At 40.2% G+C, this 20,048-nt stretch overlaps 1 protein-coding gene and 1 pseudogene across 1 annotated transcript in view; one reads left to right on the forward strand and one right to left on the reverse strand.

The window, feature by feature from the left end:
- LOC142677259 (uncharacterized) overlaps window positions 1–3,082 on the reverse strand; it is a 75,456-nt pseudogene extending 72,374 nt beyond the window's left edge.
- Window positions 1–20,048, forward strand: part of LOC142697472 (oocyte zinc finger protein XlCOF29-like) — a 288,092-nt gene that overhangs the window by 206,371 nt on the left and 61,673 nt on the right. The window lies entirely within an intron of this gene.

Genomic DNA, 20,048 nt, shown 5'->3' on the forward strand with positions numbered 1-20,048 from the left:
GGTGTGGGGGGTTTATATTTCCGGTGATTGCGCGGTGTGAGGGGGTTTATATTTCCGGTGATTGGGCGGTGTGAGTGGTTTTATATTTCCGGTGATTGCGCGGTGTGGAGGGGGGGGGGGGGGGTTATAGTTCCGGTGATTGCGCGGTGTGAGGGGTTTATATTTCCGGTGATTGCGCGGTGTGGAGGGGGGGGGGGGGGGTTATAGTTCCGGTGATTGCGCGGTGTGAGGGGTTTTATATTTCCGGTGATTGCGCGGTGTGAGGGGTTTTATATTTCCGGTGATTGCGCGGTGTGAGGGGTTTTATATTTCCGGTGATTGCGCGGTGTGAGGGGTTTATATTTCCGGTGATTGCGCGGTGTGAGGGGTTTTATATTTCCAGTGATTGCGCGGTGTGAGGGGTTTATATTTCCGGTGATTGCGCTGTGTGAGGGGTTTTATATTTCCGGTGATTGCGCGGTGTGAGGGGTTTTATATGTCCAGTGATTGCACGGTGTGAGGGGTTTTATATTTCCGGTGATTGCGCAGTGTGAGGGGTTTATATTTCCGGTGATTGCGCGGTGTGAGGGGTTTTATATTTCCGGTGATTGGGCGGTGTGAGTGGTTTTATATTTCCGGTGATTGCGCGGTGTGAGGGGTTTATATTTCCGGTGATTGCGCGGTGTGAGGGGTTTATATTTCCGGTGATTGCGCTGTGTGAGGGGTTTTATATTTCCGGTGATTGCGCGGTGTGAGGGATTTTATATTTCCGGTGATTGCGCGGTGTGAGGGGTTTATATTTCCGGTGATTGCGCGGTGTGGGGGGGTTTTATATTTCCGGTGATTGCGCAGTGTGGGGGGGGTTTATATTTCCGGTGATTGCGCGGTGTGAGGGGTTTATATTTCCGGTGATGGCGCGGTGTGAGGGGTTTATATTTCCGGTGATTGCGCGGTGTGAGGGGTTTTATATTTTCGGTGATTGCGCGGTGTGAGGGGTTTTATATTTCCGGTGATTGCGCGGTGTGAGGGGTTTTATATTTCCGGTAATTGCGCGGTGTGGGGGGGGGTTTATATTTCCGGTGAATGCGCGGTGTGAGGGGTTTATATTTCCGGTGATTGCGCGGTGTGAGGGGTTTATATTTCCGGTGATTGCGCGGTGTGAGGGGTTTTATATTTCCGGTGATTGCGCGGTGAGGGGTTTATATTTCCGGTGATTGCGCGGTGAGAGGGGGTTTATATTTCCGGTGATTGCGCGGTGTGAGGGGTTTATATTTCCGGTGATTGCGCGGTGTGTGTGGGGGGGGGGGGTTATATTTCCGGTGATTGCGCGGTGTGAGGGGTTTTATATTTCCGGTGATTGCGCGGTGTGAGGGGTTTATATTTCCGGTGATTGCGCGGTGTGAGGGGTTTATATTTCCGGTGATTGCGCGGTGTGGGGGGGTTTATATTTCCGGTGATTGCGCGGTGTGAGGGGTTTATATTTCCGGTGATTGCGCGGTGTGAGGGGTTTATATTTCCGGTGATTGCGCGGTGTGAGGGGTTTTATATTTCCGGTGATTGCGCGGTGTGAGGGGTTTTATATTTCCGGTGATTGCGCGGTGTGAGGGGTTTATATTTCCGGTGATTGCGCGGTGTGAGGGGTTTATATTTCCGGTGATTGCGCGGTGTGAGGGGTTTTATATTTCCGGTGATTGCGCGGTGTGAGGGGTTTATATTTCCGGTGATTGCGCGGTGTGAGGGGTTTATATTTCCGGTGATTGCGCGGTGTGAGGGGGTTTATATTTCCGGTGGTTGCGCGGTGTGAGGGGTTTATATTTCCGGTGATTGCGCGGTGTGAGGGGTTTATATTTCCGGTGATTGCGCGGTGTGAGGGGTTTATATTTCCGGTGATTGCGCGGTGTGAGGGGTTTTATATTTCCGGTGATTGCGCGGTGTGAGGGGTTTTATATTTCCGGTGATTGCGCGGTGTGAGGGGTTTTATATTTCCGGTGATTGCGCGGTGTGAGGGGTTTTATATTTCCGGTGATTGCGCGGTGTGAGGGGTTTTATATTTCCGGTGATCGCGCGGTGTGAGGGGTTTTATATTTCCGGTGATCGCGCGGTGTGAGGGGTTTATATTTCCGGTGATCGCGCGGTGTGAGGGGGTTTATATTTCCGGTGATTGCGCGGTGTGAGGGGTTTTATATTTCCGGTGATTGCGCGGTGTGAGGGGGTTTATATTTCCGGTGATTGCGCGGTGTGAGGGGTTTTATATTTCCGGTGATTGCGCGGTGTGAGGGGTTTTATATTTCCGGTGATTGCGCGGTGTGAGGGGTTTATATTTCCGGTGATTGCGCGGTGTGAGGGGTTTATATTTGCGGTGATTGCGCGGTGTGAGGGGTTTATATTTGCGGTGATTGCGCGGTGTGAGGGGTTTTATATTTGCGGTGTGGGGTTTTTGTGGCGCCAGCTGTAGATTTTTTGGGTGACATTTTGGGGGCATATGACTTATTCCATACATTGAAGAAATGCGGCGACCAAAAACTGCAGGTAAATAACTTGATATTTTAATAATATGGACATAACGGATGTGGTGATTACGTTACTTATATTTACGGTTTACATCATTTTTTGTAAACAAAAAAACAACATATTACAATGGTAACCGGTCTGTATCGCGCAATTTCTTCGGAGGACAGAGGAAGCCGCGATCTCTAACTGATCAGATGCCGCGGTCGCTATTAATCATGACATCTGAGGGGTTAAGCGGCCGGGATTGCGCTGTCTCTGATCTTGGCGGTTGCCGGCGGCTGTCAGTAGTCGTGTACGGTGCAGGCTCCGCTCCTTCTAGTGTGACGGCGCACGTACAACATAATACTATAGATCTGATGTCACCAAGGGGTTAATCCCTCCAGCATTTAATATTTACAGCGCTTAAAATAAATAATAATAATTACCAACACTGTGCCGGACAAAAACGCACCAAAACCGGACAGAAATGACCTCATGTAACCTTACCTTACTACTGCATCATGGGAAATCTCCTGACTGATAACAGAGAGACCACTAAACAACAGCGGTGAGCAGAAGTCATGTACACCCAACGAGCGCTGTTCCACCTCATACACGGCAACTGCTGAAGGACCTGTGATGACGTCATTACCATGTGACTGGAGCAGGAGGGGCGGGTGTATCAGTGGAGAGGAGGAGTAGCTCCGCCCCCTCATGCCATGTGATCAATAGGACAGGTCCTTCATCTACCACCTCTACACTGTTAAGCCCCGCCCCTTTTGCGGCGTTCACTTGGTGACGTCATCACAGGTCCTTCAGCTATTGCCGTGTACGAGGTGGAGATCAGCGTTGGTCGGGTGTTCTCTCTGTTATCAGTCATCCCTGTATGAGTGTGTATACAGAGAGCTGTCAATCATTGAGTGACCCCGCCCACTGGGCTCCTAGCCGGGATTTAACCCCTCCAGTGCCGGCCTCTTTGGGGTAAGTGGTTATTTCTGGTCTTTGTAGTGGTCGGGTGTTTTGTGGGACGAGTCGTGTTTTGTAATGACATAATATTCGGGACTTACAACTTATTCACTGACTTTTATACATTTCTTGTTCATGTCGTTCTCCGTGCGGTTTAAGGGAATGTTCACACGTAGCGAATACGACCCACAACACGCAAGGAAATCACCCGAATATTCACCCCAAATGGTGGACGTATAATCCTCCCGAATATCTACTCCAGAAATACAACCAGGCCGATCCTCACCTCTCCCAGCGTTACCATAGCAACACGTCCCTGCTCTTCCGGCTGTGTCCAGGTGACCCCTATAATGACGTGACCTCTCCGGCCTGTGATTGGCTGCAGGGGTCACATGACGCCTTCTGTTTTATAGATGTGTAACCTGCAGCGTTGCTGTGAACACGCGGTGGAGCCGCAGAGGATTCTGGGAACAATGCGATATCCTGCGTGTCTATAATCCGCACCGCAGGTTAACCCCTTCACCACCAGGACAGTTTAGTTTCCCTCCGTCTTCTCAGATCTATAACGTTCTTGTTTCTCTGTCAGTCTCGCGGTGCGAGGATTAGATTCTGCGGGACGAGTTGTAGATTTTCAGGGCGTCATATAAAGTATCACATAATCTCACTGCAACTGCAAAACCTCTATGTGGGGGAAATGGGGAAAAAAAATTCAGATTCTTCCAATGTTTTTTCGATTTAGTTTTTATATTGTTCACCGTGTCGGTAAAAATGCCAATTTCTTTATTTTGTAGTCCATACAATTGCCAAATTTCTATCATTTATTTATGATGTGCGACATTTACAAAGAAAAAACGAATCGTTAAAAAATTTTTTTTTGGTGTCGCCAAAGTCTCAGAGCCAGAACTTTTTTTTTTTTCCTTTGATGGAGCGGAGTGGGGGATTGTTGTTTTGTGGGGCGAGCTGTAGTATTTTATCGTTTTTTTAACACTTTTTTTTTTTTTACGGCGTTCACCGTACGGGTAAATAATGTTCTATTGTGATCGTTCTGACTTTTACGGATTCGGTGATACCAGTTATGTCTATATTTTTTTAAGTTACTTTAGAGAAAAAATGGGAAAGGGGTTTATTGAGTTTTTTTATTTTATTTATATTTTTACATTTTTTTGTAAATAACTAAAAACTTTATATAATGTTTTTATAAATAAATATATATAATATTTCCCTGGGGGACGTGAACTAGTGATGATTAGATCACCTGCACAATACACTGTAATACTAATGTTTTGCAGTATAGCGTGATTAAGATTAAAGGGTTAATAGGAGGAGAAAGCTGTCAGACCTTCATTAGGCCCCCAGGCTGCCATGACAACCATCTGCACCCCATGATCGCAGGGGCCGATGAGCTGTCAGAGGACCACCCCCTCTTCTAAAAGCTTAGATTCCGCAGTCGTTATTGACCACGGCATCTAAGTAGTTAAATGTCTGGGATCGGCGTTCTCTCTGATCCTGGCGGTTAGTGCGAGGTGTCGGCTGTAATACACCTGCAGCATGTGGAGAGGGCTCAGCCTGTAAACCCCTCAATACTCCCCCCGCACTATGACATTCAGTGTTGTCATGGGGATGGCCGCCTTTGGACATGACTGATGGATTACTGGCGTCTTTCTTGGTACGGTCTAGAAGAGGTTTATGAATTCGCACCATTAATGTTGTACAAGCGACATATTGACCCTGACATTGTAGAGAGCGGATGAGATAAATGACGTGATGTGTTATAATCTATATCTGTCTTACTAGTGACCCCGTTATCTGTACAAGACCAAGAACTATTTGTAGCTTTGTTATAATTCCAGGATCGGCTTTTTATGGCCACGGTGGAAATAACTTTCAGTGGTGAGACAAGTCTGACTCCGTATTTCACTCTCACATAAACTCGGGGGAGACGTTGTCCTCGTGTTGGGGTCTCTCTGCAATAATGTCATCCAGTCCTGACCGCAAATGGGAAGACACTTTACAATAATGTTGCTGAACTTCTTAAAGAGGCTCTGTCACCACATTATACGTGCCCTATCTCCTATATAAGTAAAGAGGCTCTGTCACCACATTATAAGTGTCCTATCTCCTATATAAGTAAAGAGGCTCTGTCACCACATTATACGTGCCCTATCTCCTATATAAGTAAAGAGGCTCTGTCACCACATTATAAGTGCCCTATCTCCTATATAAGTAAAGAGGCTCTGTCACCACATTATAAGTGTCCTATCTCCTATATAAGTAAAGAGGCTCTGTCACCACATTATAAGTGTCCTATCTCCTATATAAGTAAAGATGCTCTGTCACCACATTATAAGTGCCCTATCTCCTATATAAGTAAAGAGGCTCTGTCACCACATTATAAGTGCCCTATCTCCTATATAAGTAAAGAGGCTCTGTCACCACATTATAAGTGCCCTATCTCCTATATAAGTAAAGAGACTGTCACCACATTATAAGTGCCCTATCTCCTATATAAGTAAAGAGACTGTCACCACATTATAAGTGTCCTATCTCCTATATAAGTAAAGAGGCTCTGTCACCACATTATAAGTGTCCTATCTCCTATATAAGTAAAGAGGCTCTGTCACCACATTATAAGTGTCCTATCTCCTATATAAGTAAAGAGACTCTGTCACCACATTATAAGTGCCCTATCTCCCATATAAGTAAAGAGACTGTCACCACATTATAAGTGCCCTATCTCCTATATAAGTAAAGAGACTCTGTCACCACATTATAAGTGCCCTATCTCCTATATAAGTAAAGAGACTCTGTCACCACATTATAAGTGTCCTATCTCCTATATAAGTAAAGAGGCTCTGTCACCACATTATAAGTGTCCTATCTCCTATATAAGTAAAGAGACTCTGTCACCACATTATAAGTGTCCTATCTCCTATATAAGTAAAGAGACTCTGTCACCACATTATAAGTGTCCTATCTCCTATATAAGTAAAGAGGCTCTGTCACCACATTATAAGTGTCCTATCTCCTATATAAGTAAAGAGGCTCTGTCACCACATTATAAGTGCCCTATCTCCTATATAAGTAAAGAGACTCTGTCACCACATTATAAGTGCCCTATCTCCTATATAAGTAAAGAGGCTGTCACCACATTATAAGTGTCCTATCTCCTATATAAGTAAAGAGGCTCTGTCACCACATTATAAGTGTCCTATCTCCTATATAAGTAAAGATGCTCTGTCACCACATTATAAGTGTCCTATCTCCTATATAAGTAAAGAGGCTCTGTCACCACATTATAAGTGCCCTATCTCCTATATAAGTAAAGAGGCTCTGTCACCACATTATAAGTGCCCTATCTCCTATATAAGTAAAGAGACTGTCACCACATTATAAGTGCCCTATCTCCTATATAAGTAAAGAGACTGTCACCACATTATAAGTGTCCTATCTCCTATATAAGTAAAGAGGCTCTGTCACCACATTATAAGTGTCCTATCTCCTATATAAGTAAAGAGGCTCTGTCACCACATTATAAGTGTCCTATCTCCTATATAAGTAAAGAGACTCTGTCACCACATTATAAGTGTCCTATCTCCTATATAAGTAAAGAGACTCTGTCACCACATTATAAGTGTCCTATCTCCTATATAAGTAAAGAGGCTCTGTCACCACATTATAAGTGTCCTATCTCCTATATAAGTAAAGAGGCTCTGTCACCACATTATAAGTGCCCTATCTCCTATATAAGTAAAGAGGCTGTCACCACATTATAAGTGCCCTATCTCCTATATAAGTAAAGAGACTCTGTCACCACATTATAAGTGTCCTATCTCCTATATAAGTAAAGAGACTCTGTCACCACATTATAAGTGCCCTATCTCCTATATAAGTAAAGAGGCTCTGTCACCACATTATAAGTGCCCTATCTCCTATATAAGTAAAGAGGCTCTGTCACCACATTATAAGTGTCCTATCTCCTATATAAGTAAAGAGGTTCTGTCACCACATTATAAGTGTCCTATCTCCTATATAAGTAAAGAGGATCTGTCACCACATTATAAGTGCCCTATCTCCTATATAAGTAAAGAGACTCTGTCACCACATTATAAGTGTCCTATCTCCTATATAAGTAAAGAGACTCTGTCACCACATTATAAGTGCCCTATCTCCTATATAAGTAATGAGGCTCTGTCACCACATTATAAGTGCCCTATCTCCTATATAAGTAATGAGGCTCTGTCACCACATTATAAGTGTCCTATCTCCTATATAAGTAAAGAGACTCTGTCACCACATTATAAGTGTCCTATCTCCTATATAAGTAAATAGGCTCTGTCACCACATTATAAGTGTCCTATCTCCTATATAAGTAATGAGACTCTGTCACCACATTATAAGTGTCCTATCTCCTATATAAGTAAAGAGACTCTGTCACCACATTATAAGTGTCCTATCTCCTATATAAGTAATGAGACTCTGTCACCACATTATAAGTGTCCTATCTCCTATATAAGTAAAGAGGCTGTCACCACATTATAAGTGCCCTATCTCCTATATAAGTAAAGAGACTCTGTCACCACATTATAAGTGTCCTATCTCCTATATAAGTAAAGAGACTCTGTCACCACATTATAAGTGTCCTATCTCCTATATAAGTAAAGAGACTCTGTCACCACATTATAAGTGTCCTATCTCCTATATAAGTAAAGAGGCTGTCACCACATTATAAGTGTCCTATCTCCTATATAAGTAAAGAGGTTCTGTCACCACATTATAAGTGCCCTATCTCCTATATAAGTAAAGAGGCTCTGTCACCACATTATAAGTGCCCTATCTCCTATATAAGTAAAGAGGCTCTGTCACCACATTATAAGTGTCCTATCTCCTATATAAGTAATGAGGCTCTGTCACCACATTATAAGTGTCCTATCTCCTATATAAGTAAAGAGGCTGTCACCACATTATAAGTGCCCTATCTCCTATATAAGTAAAGAGGTTCTGTCACCACATTATAAGTGCCCTATCTCCTATATAAGTAAAGAGGCTCTGTCACCACATTATAAGTGTCCTATCTCCTATATAAGTAAAGAGGCTCTGTCACCACATTATAAGTGTCCTATCTCCTATATAAGTAAAGAGGCTGTCACCACATTATAAGTGCCCTATCTCCTATATAAGTAAAGAGGCTCTGTCACCACATTATAAGTGCCCTATCTCCTATATAAGTAATGAGGCTCTGTCACCACATTATAAGTGCCCTATCTCCTATATAAGTAATGAGGCTCTGTCACCACATTATAAGTGTCCTATCTCCTATATAAGTAAAGAGACTCTGTCACCACATTATAAGTGTCCTATCTCCTATATAAGTAAATAGGCTCTGTCACCACATTATAAGTGCCCTATCTCCTATATAAGTAAAGAGGTTCTGTCACCACATTATAAGTGCCCTATCTCCTATATAAGTAAAGAGGCTCTGTCACCACATTATAAGTGTCCTATCTCCTATATAAGTAAAGAGGCTGTCACCACATTATAAGTGTCCTATCTCCTATATAAGTAAAGAGGTTCTGTCACCACATTATAAGTGCCCTATCTCCTATATAAGTAAAGAGGCTCTGTCACCACATTATAAGTGCCCTATCTCCTATATAAGTAAAGAGGCTCTGTCACCACATTATAAGTGTCCTATCTCCTATATAAGTAATGAGGCTCTGTCACCACATTATAAGTGTCCTATCTCCTATATAAGTAAAGAGGCTGTCACCACATTATAAGTGCCCTATCTCCTATATAAGTAAAGAGGTTCTGTCACCACATTATAAGTGCCCTATCTCCTATATAAGTAAAGAGGCTCTGTCACCACATTATAAGTGTCCTATCTCCTATATAAGTAAAGAGGCTCTGTCACCACATTATAAGTGTCCTATCTCCTATATAAGTAAAGAGGCTCTGTCACCACATTATAAGTGTCCTATCTCCTATATAAGTAAAGAGACTCTGTCACCACATTATAAGTGTCCTATCTCCTATATAAGTAAAGAGGCTCTGTCACCACATTATAAGTGCCCTATCTCCTATATAAGTAAAGAGACTCTGTCACCACATTATAAGTGTCCTATCTCCTATATAAGTAAAGAGGCTGTCACCACATTATAAGTGCCCTATCTCCTATATAAGTAAAGAGGCACTGTCACCACATTATAAGTGCCCTATCTCCTATATAAGTAAAGAGGCTCTGTCACCACATTATAAGCGTCCTATCTCCTATATAAGTAAAGAGGCTCTGTCACCACATTATAAGTGCCCTATCTCCTATATAAGTAAAGAGGCTCTGTCACCACATTATAAGTGTCCTATCTCCTATATAAGTAAAGAGGTTCTGTCACCACATTATAAGTGCCCTATCTCCTATATAAGTAAAGAGGCACTGTCACCACATTATAAGTGCCCTATCTCCTATATAAGTAAAGAGGCTGTCACCACATTATAAGTGTCCTATCTCCTATATAAGTAAAGAGGCTGTCACCACATTATAAGTGTCCTATCTCCTATATAAGTAAAGAGGCTCTGTCACCACATTATAAGTGCCCTATCTCCTATATAAGTAAAGAGACTGTCACCACATTATAAGTGCCCTATCTCCTATATAAGTAAAGAGACTCTGTCATCACATTATAAGTGTCCTATCTCCTATATAAGTAAAGAGGCTCTGTCACCACATTATAAGTGTCCTATCTCCTATATAAGTAAAGAGGCTATCACCACATTATAAGTGTCCTATCTCCTATATAAGTAAAGAGACTGTCACCACATTATAAGTGCCCTATCTCCTATATAAGTAAAGAGGCTCTGTCACCACATTATAAGTGTCCTATCTCCTATATAAGTAAAGAGGCTCTGTCACCACATTATAAGTGTCCTATCTCCTATATAAGTAAAGAGGCTGTCACCACATTATAAGTGTCCTATCTCCTATATAAGTAAAGAGGCTGTCACCACATTATAAGTGTCCTATCTCCTATATAAGTAAAGAGGCTCTGTCACCACATTATAAGTGTCCTATCTCCTATATAAGTAAAGAGGCTCTGTCACCACATTATAAGTGTCCTATCTCCTATATAAGTAAAGAGGCTGTCACCACATTATAAGTGTCCTATATCCTATATAAGTAAACAGGCTCTGTCACCACATTATAAGTGCCCTATCTCCTATATAAGTAAAGAGGCTCTGTCACCACATTATAAGTGCCCTATCTCCTATATAAGTAGAGACTCTGTCACCACATTATAAGTGTCCTATCTACTATATAAGTAAAGAGACTCTGTCACCACATTATAAGTGTCCTATCTCCTATATAAGTAAAGAGACTCTGTCACCACATTATAAGTGCCCTATCTCCTATATAAGTAAAGAGGCTCTGTCACCACATTATAAGTGCCCTATCTCCTATATAAGTAAAGAGGCTGTCACCACATTATAAGTGCCCTATCTCCTATATAAGTAAAGAGGCTCTGTCACCACATTATAAGTGTCCTATCTCCTATATAAGTAAAGAGGCTGTCACCACATTATAAGTGCCCTATCTCCTATATAAGTAAAGAGACTCTGTCACCACATTATAAGTGTCCTATCTCCTATATAAGTAAAGAGGCTGTCACCACATTATAAGTGTCCTATCTCCTATATAAGTAAAGAGACTCTGTCACCACATTATAAGTGCCCTATCTCCTATATAAGTAAAGAGGCTCTGTCACCACATTATACGCGTCCTATCTCCTATATAAGTAAAGAGACTCTGTCACCACATTATACGTGCCCTATCTCCTATATAAGTAAAGAGGCTCTGTCACCACATTATAAGTGCCCTGTCTCCTATATAAGTAAAGAGGCTGTCACCACATTATAAGTGCCCTATCTCCTATATAAGTAAAGAGGCTCTGTCACCACATTATAAGTGCCCTATCTCCTATATAAGTAAAGAGGCTCTGTCACCACATTATAAGTGTCCTATCTCCTATATAAGTAAAGAGGCTCTGTCACCACATTATAAGTGCCCTATCTCCTATATAAGTAAAGAGGCTCTGTCACCACATTATAAGTGCCCTATCTCCTATATAAGTAAAGAGACTCTGTCACCACATTATAAGTGCCCTATCTCCTATATAAGTAAAGAGACTCTGTCACCACATTATAAGTGTCCTATCTCCTATATAAGTAAAGAGGCTCTGTCACCACATTATAAGTGTCCTATCTCCTATATAAGTAAAGAGGCTCTGTCACCACATTATAAGTGCCCTATCTCCCATATAAGTAAAGAGGCTCTGTCACCACATTATAAGTGTCCTATCTCCTATATAAGTAAAGAGGCTCTGTCACCACATTATAAGTGTCCTATCTCCTATATAAGTAAAGAGGCTCTGTCACCACATTATAAGTGTCCTATCTCCTATATAAGTAAAGAGGCTGTCACCACATTATAAGTGTCCTATCTCCTATATAAGTAAAGAGACTCTGTCACCACATTATAAGCGTCCTATCTCCTATATAAGTAAAGAGACTCTGTCACCACATTATAAGTGCCCTATCTCCTATATAAGTAAAGAGGCTGTCACCACATTATAAGTGTCCTATCTCCTATATAAGTAAAGAGACTCTGTCACCACATTATAAGCGTCCTATCTCCTATATAAGTAAAGAGACTCTGTCACCACATTATAAGTGCCCTATCTCCTATATAAGTAAAGAGGCTCTGTCACCACATTATAAGTGTCCTATCTCCTATATAAGTAAAGAGGCTGTCACCACATTATAAGTGTCCTATCTCCTATATAAGTAAAGAGACTCTGTCACCACATTATAAGCGTCCTATCTCCTATATAAGTAGAGACTCTGTCACCACATTATAAGTGCTCTATCTCCTATATAAGTAGAGACTCTGTCACCACATTATAAGTGCCCTATCTCCTATATAAGTAAAGAGGCTCTGTCACCACATTATAAGCGTCCTATCTCCTATATAAGTAGAGACTCTGTCACCACATTATAAGTGCTCTATCTCCTATATAAGTAGAGACTCTGTCACCACATTATAAGTGCCCTATCTCCTATATAAGTAAAGAGGCTCTGTCACCACATTATATGTGCCCTATCTCCTATATAAGTAAAGAGGCTGTCACCACATTATAAGTGCCCTATCTCCTATATAAGTAAAGAGACTCTGTCACCACATTATAAGTGTCCTATCTCCTATATAAGTAAAGAGGCTCTGTCACCACATTATAAGTGTCCTATCTCCTATATAAGAGACTCTGTCACCACATTATAAGTGTCCTATCTCCTATATAAGTAAAGAGGCTGTCACCACATTATAAGTGCCCTATCTCCTATATAAGTAAAGAGGCTCTGTCACCACATTATAAGTGTCCTATCTCCTATATAAGTAAAGAGACTCTGTCACCACATTATAAGTGCCCTATCTCCTATATAAGTAAAGAGGCTCTGTCACCACATTATAAGTGCCCTATCTCCTATATAAGAGACTCTGTCACCACATTATAAGCGCCCTATCTCCTATATAAGTAAAGAGACTCTGTCACCACATTATAAGTGCCCTATCTCCTATATAAGAGACTCTGTCACCACATTATAAGTGTCCTATCTCCTATATAAGTAAAGAGACTCTGTCACCACATTATAAGTGCCCTATCTCCTATATAAGTAAAGAGGCTCTGTCACCACATTATAAGTATCCTATCTCCTATATAAGTAAAGAGACTCTGTCACCACATTATAAGTGCCCTATCTCCTATATAAGAGACTCTGTCACCACATTATAAGCGCCCTATCTCCTATATAAGTAAAGAGGATCTGTCACCACATTATAAGTGCCCTATCTCCTATATAAGTAAAGAGACTCTGTCACCACATTATAAGTGTCCTATCTCCTATATAAGTAAAGAGGCTCTGTCACCACATTATAAGTGTCCTATCTCCTATATAAGTAAATAGGCTCTGTCACCACATTATAAGCGTCCTATCTCCTATATAAGTAAATAGGCTCTGTCACCACATTATAAGCGTCCTATCTCCTATATAAGTAAATAGGCTCTGTCACCACATTATAAGTGCCCTATCTCCTATATAAGTAAATAGGCTCTGTCACCACATTATAAGTGTCCTATCTCCTATATAAGTAAAGAGACTCTGTCACCACATTATAAGTGCCCTATCTCCTATATAAGTAAAGAGACTCTGTCACCACATTATAAGTGTCCTATCTCCTATATAAGTAAAGAGACTCTGTCACCACATTATAAGTGTCCTATCTCCTATATAAGTAAAGAGGCTGTCACCACATTATAAGTGCCCTATCTCCTATATAAGTAAAGAGACTCTGTCACCACATTATAAGTGTCCTATCTCCTATATAAGTAAAGAGGCTCTGTCACCACATTATATGTGCCCTATCTCCTATATAAGTAAAGAGGCTGTCACCACATTATAAGTGCCCTATCTCCTATATAAGTAAAGAGGCTGTCACCACATTATAAGTGTCCTATCTCCTATATAAGTAAAGAGGCTGTCACCACATTATAAGTGTCCTATCTCCTATATAAGTAAAGAGACTCTGTCACCACATTATAAGTGTCCTATCTCCTATATAAGTAAAGAGACTCTGTCACCACATTATAAGTGTCCTATCTCCTATATAAGTAAAGAGGCTGTCACCACATTATAAGCGTCCTATCTCCTATATAAGTAAAGAGACTCTGTCACCACATTATAAGTGTCCTATCTCCTATATAAGTAAAGAGGATCTGTCACCACATTATACGTGTCCTATCTCCTATATAAGTAAAGAGACTCTGTCACCACATTATAAGTGCCCTATCTCCTATATAAGTAAAGAGGCTGTCACCACATTATAAGTGTCCTATCTCCTATATAAGTAAAGAGGATCTGTCACCACATTATAAGTGTCCTATCTCCTATATAAGTAAAGAGACTCTGTCACCACATTATAAGTGTCCTATATCCTATATAAGTAAAGAGACTCTGTCACCACATTATAAGTGCCCTATCTCCTATATAAGTAAAGAGACTTTGTCACCACATTATAAGTGCCCTATCTCCTATATAAGTAAAGAGGCTCTGTCACCACATTATAAGTGTCCTATCTCCTATATAAGTAAAGAGGCTCTGTCTCCACATTATAAGTGCCCTATCTCCTATATAAGTAAAGAGACTCTGTCACCACATTATAAGTGCCCTATCTCCTATATAAGTAAAGAGGCTCTGTCACCACATTATAAGTGTCCTATCTCCTATATAAGTAAAGAGGCTGTCCCCATATTATAAGTGCCCTATCTCCTATATAAGTAAAGAGACTCTGTCACCACATTATAAGTGTCCTATCTCCTATATAAGTAAAGAGACTCTGTCACCACATTATAAGTGCCCTATCTCCTATATAAGTAAAGAGGCTGTCACCACATTATAAGTGCCCTATCTCCTATATAAGTAAAGAGGCTGTCACCACATTATAAGTGCCCTATCTCCTATATAAGTAAAGAGGCTGTCACCACATTATAAGTGCTCTATCTCCTATATAAGTAGAGACTCTGTCACCACATTATAAGTGCCCTATCTCCTATATAAGTAAAGAGGCTCTGTCACCACATTATAAGTGTCCTATCTCCTATATAAGTAAAGAGGCTCTGTCACCACATTATAAGTGCTCTATCTCCTATATAAGTAGAGACTCTGTCACCACATTATAAGTGTCCTATCTCCTATATAAGTAAAGAGGCTCTGTCACCACATTATAAGTGCCCTATCTCCTATATAAGTAAAGAGGCTCTGTCACCACATTATAAGTGTCCTATCTCCTATATAAGTAAAGAGGATCTGTCACCACATTATAAGTGCCCTATCTCCTATATAAGTAGAGACTCTGTCACCACATTATAAGTGTCCTATCTCCTATATAAGTAAAGAGGCTCTGTCACCACATTATAAGTGCCCTATCTCCTATATAAGTAAAGAGGCTCTGTCACCACATTATAAGTGTCCTATCTCCTATATAAGTAAAGAGGATCTGTCACCACATTATAAGTGTCCTATCTCCTATATAAGTAAAGAGGCTCTGTCACCACATTATAAGTGTCCTATCTCCTATATAAGTAAAGAGGCTGTCACCACATTATAAGTGTCCTATCTCCTATATAAGTAAAGAGGCTCTGTCACCACATTATAAGTGTCCTATCTCCTATATAACTAAAGAGGCTCTGTCACCACATTATAAGTGTCCTATCTCCTATATAAGTAAAGAGACTCTGTCACCACATTATAAGTGTCCTATCTCCTATATAAGTAAAGAGGCTGTCACCACATTATAAGTGCCCTATCTCCTATATAAGTAAAGAGACTCTGTCACCACATTATAAGTGTCCTATCTCCTATATAAGTAAAGAGGCTGTCACCACATTATAAGTGTCCTATCTCCTATATAAGTAAAGAGGCTGTCACCACATTATAAGTGTCCTATCTCCTATATAAGTAAAGAGACTCTGTCACCACATTATAAGTGTCCTATCTCCTATATAAGTAAAGAGACTCTGTCACCACATTATAAGTGTCCTATCTCCTATATAAGTAAAGAGGCTGTCACCACATTATAAGTGTCCTATCTCCTATATAAGTAAAGAGGATCTGTCACCACATTATAAGTGTCCTATCTCCTATATAAGTAAAGAGACTCTGTCACCACATTATAAGTGTCCTATCTCCTATATAAGTAAAGAGGATCTGTCACCACATTATACGTGTCCTATCTCCTATATAAGTAAAGAGACTCTGTCACCACATTATAAGTGCCCTATCTCCTATATAAGTAAAGAGGCTGTCACCACATTATAAGTGTCCTATCTCCTATATAAGTAAAGAGACTCTGTCACCACATTATAAGTGTCCTATCTCCTATATAAGTAAAGAGGCTGTCACCACATTATAAGTGCCCTATCTCCTATATAAGTAAAGAGGCTGTCACCACATTATAAGTGTCCTATCTCCTATATAAGTAAAGAGACTCTGTCACCACATTATAAGTGTCCTATATCCTATATAAGTAAAGAGACTCTGTCACCACATCATAAGTGTCCTATCTCCTATATAAGTAAAGAGACTCTGTCACCACATTATAAGTGCCCTATCTCCTATATAAGTAAAGAGACTTTGTCACCACATTATAAGTGCCCTATCTCCTATATAAGTAAAGAGGCTCTGTCACCACATTATAAGTGTCCTATCTCCTATATAAGTAAAGAGGCTGTCCCCATATTATAAGTGCCCTATCTCCTATATAAGTAAAGAGACTCTGTCACCACATTATAAGTGTCCTATCTCCTATATAAGTAAAGAGACTCTGTCACCACATTATAAGTGTCCTATCTCCTATATAAGTAAAGAGGCTGTCACCACATTATAAGTGTCCTATCTCCTATATAAGTAAAGAGGCTGTCACCACATTATAAGTGTCCTATCTCCTATATAAGTAAAGAGACTCTGTCACCACATTATAAGTGCCCTATCTCCTATATAAGTAAAGAGGCTCTGTCACCACATTATAAGTGTCCTATCTCCTATATAAGTAAAGAGGCTCTGTCACCACATTATAAGTGCTCTATCTCCTATATAAGTAGAGACTCTGTCACCACATTATAAGTGTCCTATCTCCTATATAAGTAAAGAGGCTCTGTCACCACATTATAAGTGCCCTATCTCCTATATAAGTAAAGAGGCTCTGTCACCACATTATAAGTGTCCTATCTCCTATATAAGTAAAGAGGATCTGTCACCACATTATAAGTGCCCTATCTCCTATATAAGTAGAGACTCTGTCACCACATTATAAGTGTCCTATCTCCTATATAAGTAAAGAGGCTCTGTCACCACATTATAAGTGCCCTATCTCCTATATAAGTAAAGAGGCTCTGTCACCACATTATAAGTGTCCTATCTCCTATATAAGTAAAGAGGATCTGTCACCACATTATAAGTGTCCTATCTCCTATATAAGTAAAGAGGCTCTGTCACCACATTATAAGTGTCCTATCTCCTATATAAGTAAAGAGGCTGTCACCACATTATAAGTGTCCTATCTCCTATATAAGTAAAGAGGCTGTCACCACATTATAAGTGCCCTATCTCCTATATAAGTAAAGAGACTCTGTCACCACATTATAAGTGTCCTATCTCCTATATAAGTAAAGAGGCTGTCACCACATTATAAGTGTCCTATCTCCTATATAAGTAAAGAGACTCTGTCACCACATTATAAGTGTCCTATCTCCTATATAAGTAAAGAGACTCTGTCACCACATTATAAGTGTCCTATCTCCTATATAAGTAAAGAGGCTGTCACCACATTATAAGTGTCCTATCTCCTATATAAGTAAAGAGACTCTGTCCCCACATTATACGTGCCCTATCTCCTATATAAGTAAAGAGGCTCTGTCACCACATTATAAGTGCCCTATCTCCTATATAAGTAAAGAGGATCTGTCACCACATTATAAGTGTCCTATCTCCTATATAAGTAAAGAGACTTTGTCACCACATTATAAGTGTCCTATCTCCTATATAAGTAAAGAGGATCTGTCACCACATTATACGTGTCCTATCTCCTATATAAGTAAAGAGACTCTGTCACCACATTATAAGTGCCCTATCTCCTATATAAGTAAAGAGGCTGTCACCACATTATAAGTGTCCTATCTCCTATATAAGTAAAGAGACTCTGTCACCACATTATAAGTGTCCTATCTCCTATATAAGTAAAGAGGCTGTCACCACATTATAAGTGTCCTATCTCCTATATAAGTAAAGAGACTCTGTCACCACATTATAAGTGTCCTATATCCTATATAAGTAAAGAGACTCTGTCACCACATCATAAGTGTCCTATCTCCTATATAAGTAAAGAGACTCTGTCACCACATTATAAGTGCCCTATCTCCTATATAAGTAAAGAGACTTTGTCACCACATTATAAGTGCCCTATCTCCTATATAAGTAAAGAGGCTCTGTCACCACATTATAAGTGTCCTATCTCCTATATAAGTAAAGAGGCTGTCCCCATATTATAAGTGCCCTATCTCCTATATAAGTAAAGAGACTCTGTCACCACATTATAAGTGTCCTATCTCCTATATAAGTAAAGAGACTCTGTCACCACATTATAAGTGTCCTATCTCCTATATAAGTAAAGAGGCTGTCACCACATTATAAGTGTCCTATCTCCTATATAAGTAAAGAGGCTGTCACCACATTATAAGTGTCCTATCTCCTATATAAGTAAAGAGACTCTGTCACCACATTATAAGTGTCCTATCTCCTATATAAGTAAAGAGACTCTGTCACCACATTATAAGTGTCCTATCTCCTATATAAGTAAAGAGGCTGTCACCACATTATAAGTGTCCTATCTCCTATATAAGTAAAGAGGATCTGTCACCACATTATACGTGTCCTATCTCCTATATAAGTAAAGAGACTCTGTCACCACATTATAAGTGCCCTATCTCCTATATAAGTAAAGAGGCTGTCACCACATTATAAGTGTCCTATCTCCTATATAAGTAAAGAGGATCTGTCACCACATTATAAGTGTCCTATCTCCTATATAAGTAAAGAGACTCTGTCACCACATTATAAGTGTCCTATATCCTATATAAGTAAAGAGACTCTGTCACCACATCATAAGTGTCCTATCTCCTATATAAGTAAAGAGACTCTGTCACCACATTATAAGTGCCCTATCTCCTATATAAGTAAAGAGACTTTGTCACCACATTATAAGTGCCCTATCTCCTATATAAGTAAAGAGGCTCTGTCACCACATTATAAGTGTCCTATCTCCTATATAAGTAAAGAGGCTCTGTCTCCACATTATAAGTGCCCTATCTCCTATATAAGTAAAGAGACTCTGTCACCACATTATAAGTGCCCTATCTCCTATATAAGTAAAGAGGCTCTGTCACCACATTATAAGTGTCCTATCTCCTATATAAGTAAAGAGGCTGTCCCCATATTATAAGTGCCCTATCTCCTATATAAGTAAAGAGACTCTGTCACCACATTATAAGTGTCCTATCTCCTATATAAGTAAAGAGACTCTGTCACCACATTATAAGTGCCCTATCTCCTATATAAGTAAAGAGGCTGTCACCACATTATAAGTGCCCTATCTCCTATATAAGTAAAGAGGCTGTCACCACATTATAAGTGCCCTATCTCCTATATAAGTAAAGAGGCTGTCACCACATTATAAGTGCTCTATCTCCTATATAAGTAGAGACTCTGTCACCACATTATAAGTGCCCTATCTCCTATATAAGTAAAGAGGCTCTGTCACCACATTATAAGTGTCCTATCTCCTATATAAGTAAAGAGGCTCTGTCACCACATTATAAGTGCTCTATCTCCTATATAAGTAGAGACTCTGTCACCACATTATAAGTGTCCTATCTCCTATATAAGTAAAGAGGCTCTGTCACCACATTATAAGTGCCCTATCTCCTATATAAGTAAAGAGGCTCTGTCACCACATT

This window comes from Rhinoderma darwinii, chromosome 1 (assembly GCF_050947455.1).
Source record: "Rhinoderma darwinii isolate aRhiDar2 chromosome 1, aRhiDar2.hap1, whole genome shotgun sequence".
Classification (NCBI taxonomy): Eukaryota; Metazoa; Chordata; class Amphibia; order Anura; family Rhinodermatidae; genus Rhinoderma; species Rhinoderma darwinii.